The sequence below is a fragment of the Trachypithecus francoisi genome, unplaced genomic scaffold, assembly GCF_009764315.1.
Source record: "Trachypithecus francoisi isolate TF-2019V2 unplaced genomic scaffold, Tfra_2.0 Lachesis_group4, whole genome shotgun sequence".
NCBI classification, from domain to species: domain Eukaryota; kingdom Metazoa; phylum Chordata; class Mammalia; order Primates; family Cercopithecidae; genus Trachypithecus; species Trachypithecus francoisi.
This window is the reverse complement of record NW_022681469.1, coordinates 94,517,456-94,524,196: the sequence shown is the minus strand read 5'-3', so window position 1 is coordinate 94,524,196 and position 6,741 is coordinate 94,517,456. Positions and strand designations below refer to the sequence as shown.

The following is a 6,741-nucleotide window of genomic DNA, read 5'->3' as shown; positions in this document are numbered from 1 at the left end:
CTTGTATTTTTTGGAATAGTATGAGTAGGATTGGTATTAGTTCTTTTATAAATGTTTCATAGAATTCAGCAGTGAAGCCATTAGATCTTGGGCTTTTCTTTGCTGGGTGACTTTTTATTAGGGTTTCAATCTCATTACTTATTATTAATCTGTTTAGATTTTCAATTTATTACTGGTTCAATCTTGGTAGGTTGTATGTATCTCAGCATTTGTCCATTTCCTCTAGGTTTTTTAATTTATTGGCTTATAGTTAGTCATAGTAGCCACTAATGATCCTTTGAATTTCTGCAGTATCAGTTGTAATGTCTCCTTTTATATTTCTGATTTTATTTATTTGGATCTTCTCCCTTTTTCCTTAGTTTGGCTAAAGGTTTGCCAATTTTGTTTAACTTTTTTTTTTTAAACAACTTTTGTTTCTTTGATCTTTGGGTTTTTAAAATTTTAGTTTCATTTATTTCCATTCTGATCTTTATCTATTTTGATATAAATTTTGGGTTTGATTTGCTCTTGCTTTTTTAGTTCTTTAAGATACATCATTAGATAGTTTATTTGAAGTTTTTCCTCTTTTGTGATGTAGGCAGTTATAGCTGTAAACTTCCCTCTTAGTACTGCTTTTGCTGTATCCCATGGGTTTGGGTATGTTGTGTTTCCATTATCACGAAATTTTTAAATTCCCTTCTTAATCTCTTCATTGACCCACTGGTCATTCAGGAGCTTATTGTTTAATTTCTATGTGTAGTTTCCAAAATTCCTCTAGTTATTACTTTCTAGTTTTATTCCATTGTGGTTAGAGAAGATGCTTGATATTATTTCAATTTTAAAAAAATATTTTAAGACTTGTTTTGTGACCTAACATGTGGTGTATCCTTGAGAATGATCCATGTACTGAGGAAATATGTGTTTTCTGCAGTTCCTGGATGAAATGTTCTGTAAATATCTGTTAGATACATTTTGGTCAATAGTGCAGATTAAATCTGATGTTTCTTTATTGATTTTCTGTCTGGAAGATCTGCCCAATGCTGAAAGTGGGGTATTGATGTTTCCATCTATTATTGTATTAGGACCTATCTCTCTCTTTAGCTCTAATAATATTTCCTTTATATATCTGGGTGCTCCAGTGTTGGGTGCATATATATTTAAAATTGTTATATCTTTTTGTCAAATATATCATTTTAACATTATATAGTGATCTTATTTGTCTCTTCTTATAGTTTTTGTGTTGAAGTCTATTTTGTCCGATATAAGTATAACAACTGCTGCTTTTTTTTGTTTCCATTGGCATGGAATATCTTTTTCCACTTCTTTTTTTTTTTTTTTTTTTTTTCCTCACTGCCTGTATGATCAGGTATTTATTCAAGAGAAGCTGTCCAAAATGAGGTGACCCTTATGGAATAATCAAATTTAAGAGTTTATGCAGCAGGCTTCTTTTCCTCTGTAGTAGGTTTCTTTTCTGCAGGCTTCTTTTCAGGGGCTGGTTTCTTGGTAGCTGCTGCCTTTTTTTTCCCACCAGAGGCTTCTTCTGCTTCTTAACACCAACAGCAGCCTTCTTTCCTTTCTTACCTACCACAGGCTTCTTGCCTGCAACCGCCGCCTTCTCATCTGATTTGGCTTCTAGTGCTGCTGCTGCTGCTGCAGCTGCCTTATCCACCCGGAGCTTGTGATTCCTGGCCTGGCGAAGAATGGTATTCCGGCGCATGGTCTTTGCATATGGGTTTAGCTTCAACATGATTCTCAGGTTTTTCAGTGGGTTCTTCTTTAGGACTCTGCGATGAATCTTCTTGCGTGGTGCTCGAAGGGCTCTTTGGATCTCTGGGCTTTTCAAGATTCTGCTAAGATCTGTATTAATCATCTTGTGCATGGGAAGATTGTAGTTACTATTGAGGGAAGCGGCTTTACACCAAGTGCCATACAATTCATCTAACTTCCGGAAAGCACTCTCAGTCCAAATGCAGAAACGTCCCACATGCCCACCAGGAGCAAGCTTCAAAATGTTCAGTTTGCTTACATTAAGCAGAGTAATTCCAGGGATGTTTCTGAAAGCCTTGATGATGCCATTATCCTCATTATAGATGATGCACGGCCCCCTGCGCTGGATACGGCGGTGGTTTCTCATTTTGCCTTTGCCAGCTCTCATTCGCTGAGAGGCATAGACCTTTTTGATATCATTCCAGGCTTTAAGTTTCTTAAGGAGCAAAACAGCTTCCTTGGTCTTCTTGTAGCCTTCAACTTTATCTTCCACTACCAAAGGAAGTTCAGGAACTTCCTCAATACGATGACCTTTAGACATGACCAGTGCTGGTAGGGCTGAGGCAGCCAGGGCAGAACAGATGGCATATCGTTTTTGGGTTGTGTTCACTCTACGATGCCAACGGCGCCAGGTTTTGGTTGGTGCAAACATTCGGCCTCCACTACACATGTTTCCAAAAGCACCCTGGCCAGAGCGGTGAGTCCCACCACCTCGAACTCTGGGAATTCGAGCCACAGCTCTGCCAGTACCCCAAGACTCAGCACTGGTCTGATGACCTGCTAATTCACTGACAGCGTAGGGCTGTCTGTTGTTTTTGCGCAAGTTGGTGTGAACAAAGTTTACAATATCTGGTCGAATAGGAGCCTTGAATACAGCAGGCAAAGTGACATTTTTGCCAGATGACTCCCCCTTTTCGGAGTACACCGATATCAGTGGGCGAGCACATGCCATGGCGGAGAGAGGACACAACCACACTCCTCTCACATCGGATGCTGCTACAGGAAAAGCCTTTTTCCACTTCTTTATTTTCAGTCTAGGTGTATATTTATAGGTGAAGTGTGTTTCTTGTAGGCAATGGATCAATGGTTTTTTTTCATCCATTCAGCCAGTCTATGTAATTAGATTGAAGAGTTTAGTTCATTTATATTCAATGTTATTATTGATAAGTAAGAACTTACTACTGCCATTTTGTTATTTGTTTTCTGGTTGCTTTGTGGTCTTCTCTTCCTTCTTCCATTCCTGTCTGCCTCTATTAAAGATAATTTTCTCCCACTGCACTCCAGCCCTGGGACAGAGCGAGACTCCGACTCAAAAAAAAAAAAAAAAAAGATAATTTTCTCTGGTGATATGATTTAGTTTCTTGCTTTTTATTTTTTTTGGTATCGATTGTATGTTTTTTGGTTTTAGGTTACTATGAGGCTTGCAAATACTGTCTTATAATTCATTATTTTAACATGGTAACAACAACACTATTTGCATAAACAAACAAACAAGCAAAAAGAAAACTAATAAAAACTCTTGACTTTGTCCTCCAGCTTTTTACCCTTTTGTGGTTTCTATTTATATCGTATTGTGCTATGTCTTGAAAAGTTGTACTTATTATTTTTGATTGGTTCATCATTTAGTCTCTCTACTTAGGGTAAGAGTGGTTTACATATAACAGTTACTGTGTTATCAGATTCTGTGTTTTTCTATGCACTTACTATTACCAGTAAGCTCTATACCTTCAGGTGATTATTTAATGCTCATTAATGTCCTTTTCTTTCTGATTGTAGTACTCCATTTAGCATTTCTTGTAGGACAGATCTGTTATTTATGGAATCCCTCAGCTTTTGTTTGTCTGAAAAAGTCTATTTCTTCTATATGTTTGAAGGATATTTTTGGTGGATATACTATTCTAGGGTGAAAGGTTTTTGTTTTGTTTTCCAGCACTTTAAATATGTCATGCCACTCTCTCCTGGCCTGTAAGGTTTCCACTGAACAGTCTGCGGCTGGATGTATTGGAGTGCCATTGTATGCTATTTACTTATTTTCTCTTGCTGCTTTTAGGGTCCTTTCTTTATTCTTGACCTTTGGGAGTTTGATTATGAAATGCCCTGAGGTAGTTTTTTTTGGGTTAAATCTGCTTGGTGTTCTATAACCTTCTTGTGCTGGGATATTAATATCTTTCTCTATGTTTGGGAAGTTCTCTGTTATTTTCCCTTTGAATAAGCTTTCTACCCCATCTCTTTCTCTGCCTCCTCTTTAAGTCCAATAACTCTTAAACTTACCCATTTGAGGCTGTTTTCTAGATCCTATAGTTGTGCTCCATAGTTTTTTATTCATTTTCTTTTGTCTCCTTTGACTATGTATTTTCAAATAGCTTGTCTTAAAGCTCACTAATTATTTCTTCTGCTTGATCAATTCTGCTATTAAAGGACTCTGATGTATTCTTCAGTATGCCAATTGCATTTTTCAGCTCCATAACTTCTGCTTGATTTCTTAAAATTATTTCAATCTCTTTGCTAAATTTATCTGACAGAATTCTGAATTCCTTCTCTGTATTATCTTGAATTCTTTGAGTTTCCTCAAATAGCTATTTTGAATTCTCTGTCTGAAAGGTCACATATCTCTGTTTCTCTAGGATTGGTTTCTGGTGACTTATTTAGTTCATTTGGTGAGGTCACGTTTTCCTGGATGGTGTTGATGCTAGTAGATGTTCTTTGATGTCTGGGCATTGAAGAGTTAGGTATTTATTGTAGTCTTCATTGTCTGGGCTTATTTGTAGCTATCCTATTGGGAAGGATTTCCAGGTATTTGAAAGGCTTTGGGTGTTGTAATATAAGCTGTTTGTTCTTTAGGGGGCACCTCCCACCCAGTAATGCTGTGGTTCTTGCAGATTCATAGAGGTATTGCCTTGATAGCCTCGGACAGGATCTGGGAGAATTCTCTGGATTACCAGGCAGAGCCTCTTGTTCTCTTCTTTTGCTTTCTCCCAAACATACAGAATCTCTCTTTCTGTTCTGAGTCACCTAAAGCTGGGGGTGGAGTGACACAAGCACCCCTGTGGCCACCATCACTATGACTGCACTGGGTCAGACCTGAAGCCAGCATAGCACTGGGTCCTTACCCAAGGCCTGCTGTAACCACTCCCTGGCTACTGCCTATGTTTGCTGAAGGCCCTGGGGCTCAACAATCAGCAGATAGCAAAGCCAGCCAGGCCTATGTCCTTTCTTTCAGGGTGGTGAGGTCCCCAGGGTAGGTCCAGAAGTGCCATCTGGGAGTTAGGGATCGGAGTGAAAAACCTAGAAGTCTACCTTGTAGTCTATTGTCTTGTGACTGAGCAGACACTCAACCTACAAGATGTGGTCCTTCTCATTCTTCCCTCCCCTTTTCAAAAGCAGAGAATCCTCACCCTGTAACTACTGCCCACCCTGCTCCCCAGTGGCCTTAAGGAGTGCTACCAGACCACCATGGATGTTCCCTTAAGGCCCTAGGTCTCTTAAGTCAGCTTGTGGTGAATGCTGTCTGGCCTGAGACTCACCCTTCAGGGCAATAGGCCTCTCTCTGGCCCACGGCAGGTCTAGAAATGCCACTTATGAGTTAAGTCTTAGAATCAGGGAACTCAAGATCCCACTTGGTGCTCTACCCCCTTGTGGCAGTGTTGGTACCTAAGGTGCAACAAGATATAGCCCTGTTTACTTTTCCCTCTGCTTCTCTCAAGCAGGAGTTTTGCCCCATAGCCACCACAGCTGGTAATGTGCTGAGTCTCACATGAAGCCAGCAAGAGGCTCACCCAAGGCCCTTGACATAGTACCTGGGTATCACTATTGATTATTCAGGGCCCAAGGGCTTTTCAGTTAGCATGTGATGAATGCTGTCAGGACTGGTCCTTTCACTCAAGGCAATGGGTTCCCTTCTAGCCTAGGATGTGTCTAGAAATGTTGTCTTGGAGCTTGGGCCTGGAATGGGGGCCTTATGACTCTGACTAGTGCCCTATCCTGCTGTAGCTGAACTGGTATCCAAGATGTAAGGCAAAGTCCTCCCCACTCTTCTGTCTTCTCTCCTCAAGCAGAAAGAAAAAATCTCTTTTGAAGCTATGACTTGTGCAGCCTAGGATTAGGAGAGGGGCGAAGCCAATACTCCCTTGGCTGCCTCAGATGGTATCTCAGTATGTCACATGTCCCCTCAGTCCACTAGGTCTCTGGGCCTTGTTCAGCCCTAGGACTTGCCTAAGAGTTGCAGTCCTTGAGGCCTAGACTGCCTTTCAAGTTTGGCCCTTGGTGGTGAGGTTTGTGGCCACTCAAGTTTGGACTACTGGGATTGACAATTCCCCTTGGGCTAGGGCTGGTTTAAATGCTCCCTCTATGAGTGGACATCAGCTGAGTTTAGTCTGGTTTTTCTTTCTCCTCTAACAGGACAGTACTGAGTTCAATGCCCCACAATTGATGTGTTCTCCTTCTCCCAGTGCCCAGAGACATTCTCCGCATGATACCACTGCTGCTGTGGATAGGGGCGGGGTAGCATTGTGATTCAGGACTGATTTTTAATTTCTTCAGTGCCTCTTTCAGTGATATGAAGTTAAAACCAGGTACTATGTGTGCTCACCTGAGTTCTGATTCTTATGAAGGTGTTTTTTTTTTCTTTCTGTGCAGATAGTGGTTAACTTGGCATTTGTGGTGGCTATGGGGCAAAACTCCTGCTTGAGAAAAGCAGAGGGAAAAAGTTGTTAACTTGCCAGGGGGACCATTGGAGGAGCTTTCTCTTCTGCCATCTTGCTCCGCCTCTCACCCACTTTCTTTTTCTTCCTTTTCTTTCCTCTAACCTCTTCATTCCTTCCCTCTCTAGATACTCCCCTCTGGCAATGCATGCTTATCTAATTATACTCTTGCTTTAAAAATCCCAGAGGCTGATCTTTAAACAAACGAGGCAGGGAGCCCCCATTGCAGAATCCTCCTGGTTAGAAGGAATCATGAACAACGAATCCATCATCTAGCTGAAGTTAAGATGACGCC

At 40.9% G+C, this 6,741-nt stretch overlaps 1 pseudogene across 1 annotated transcript; it reads right to left on the bottom strand.

Annotated features, from left to right (window-relative positions):
- Positions 1-1,325: 1,325 nt before the first annotated feature.
- Positions 1,326-2,773, bottom strand: LOC117072486 (annotated as a pseudogene). The gene has a single exon (XR_004432811.1). The product of XR_004432811.1 is annotated as a 60S ribosomal protein L4-like (transcript).
- Positions 2,774-6,741: the final 3,968 nt, after the last annotated feature.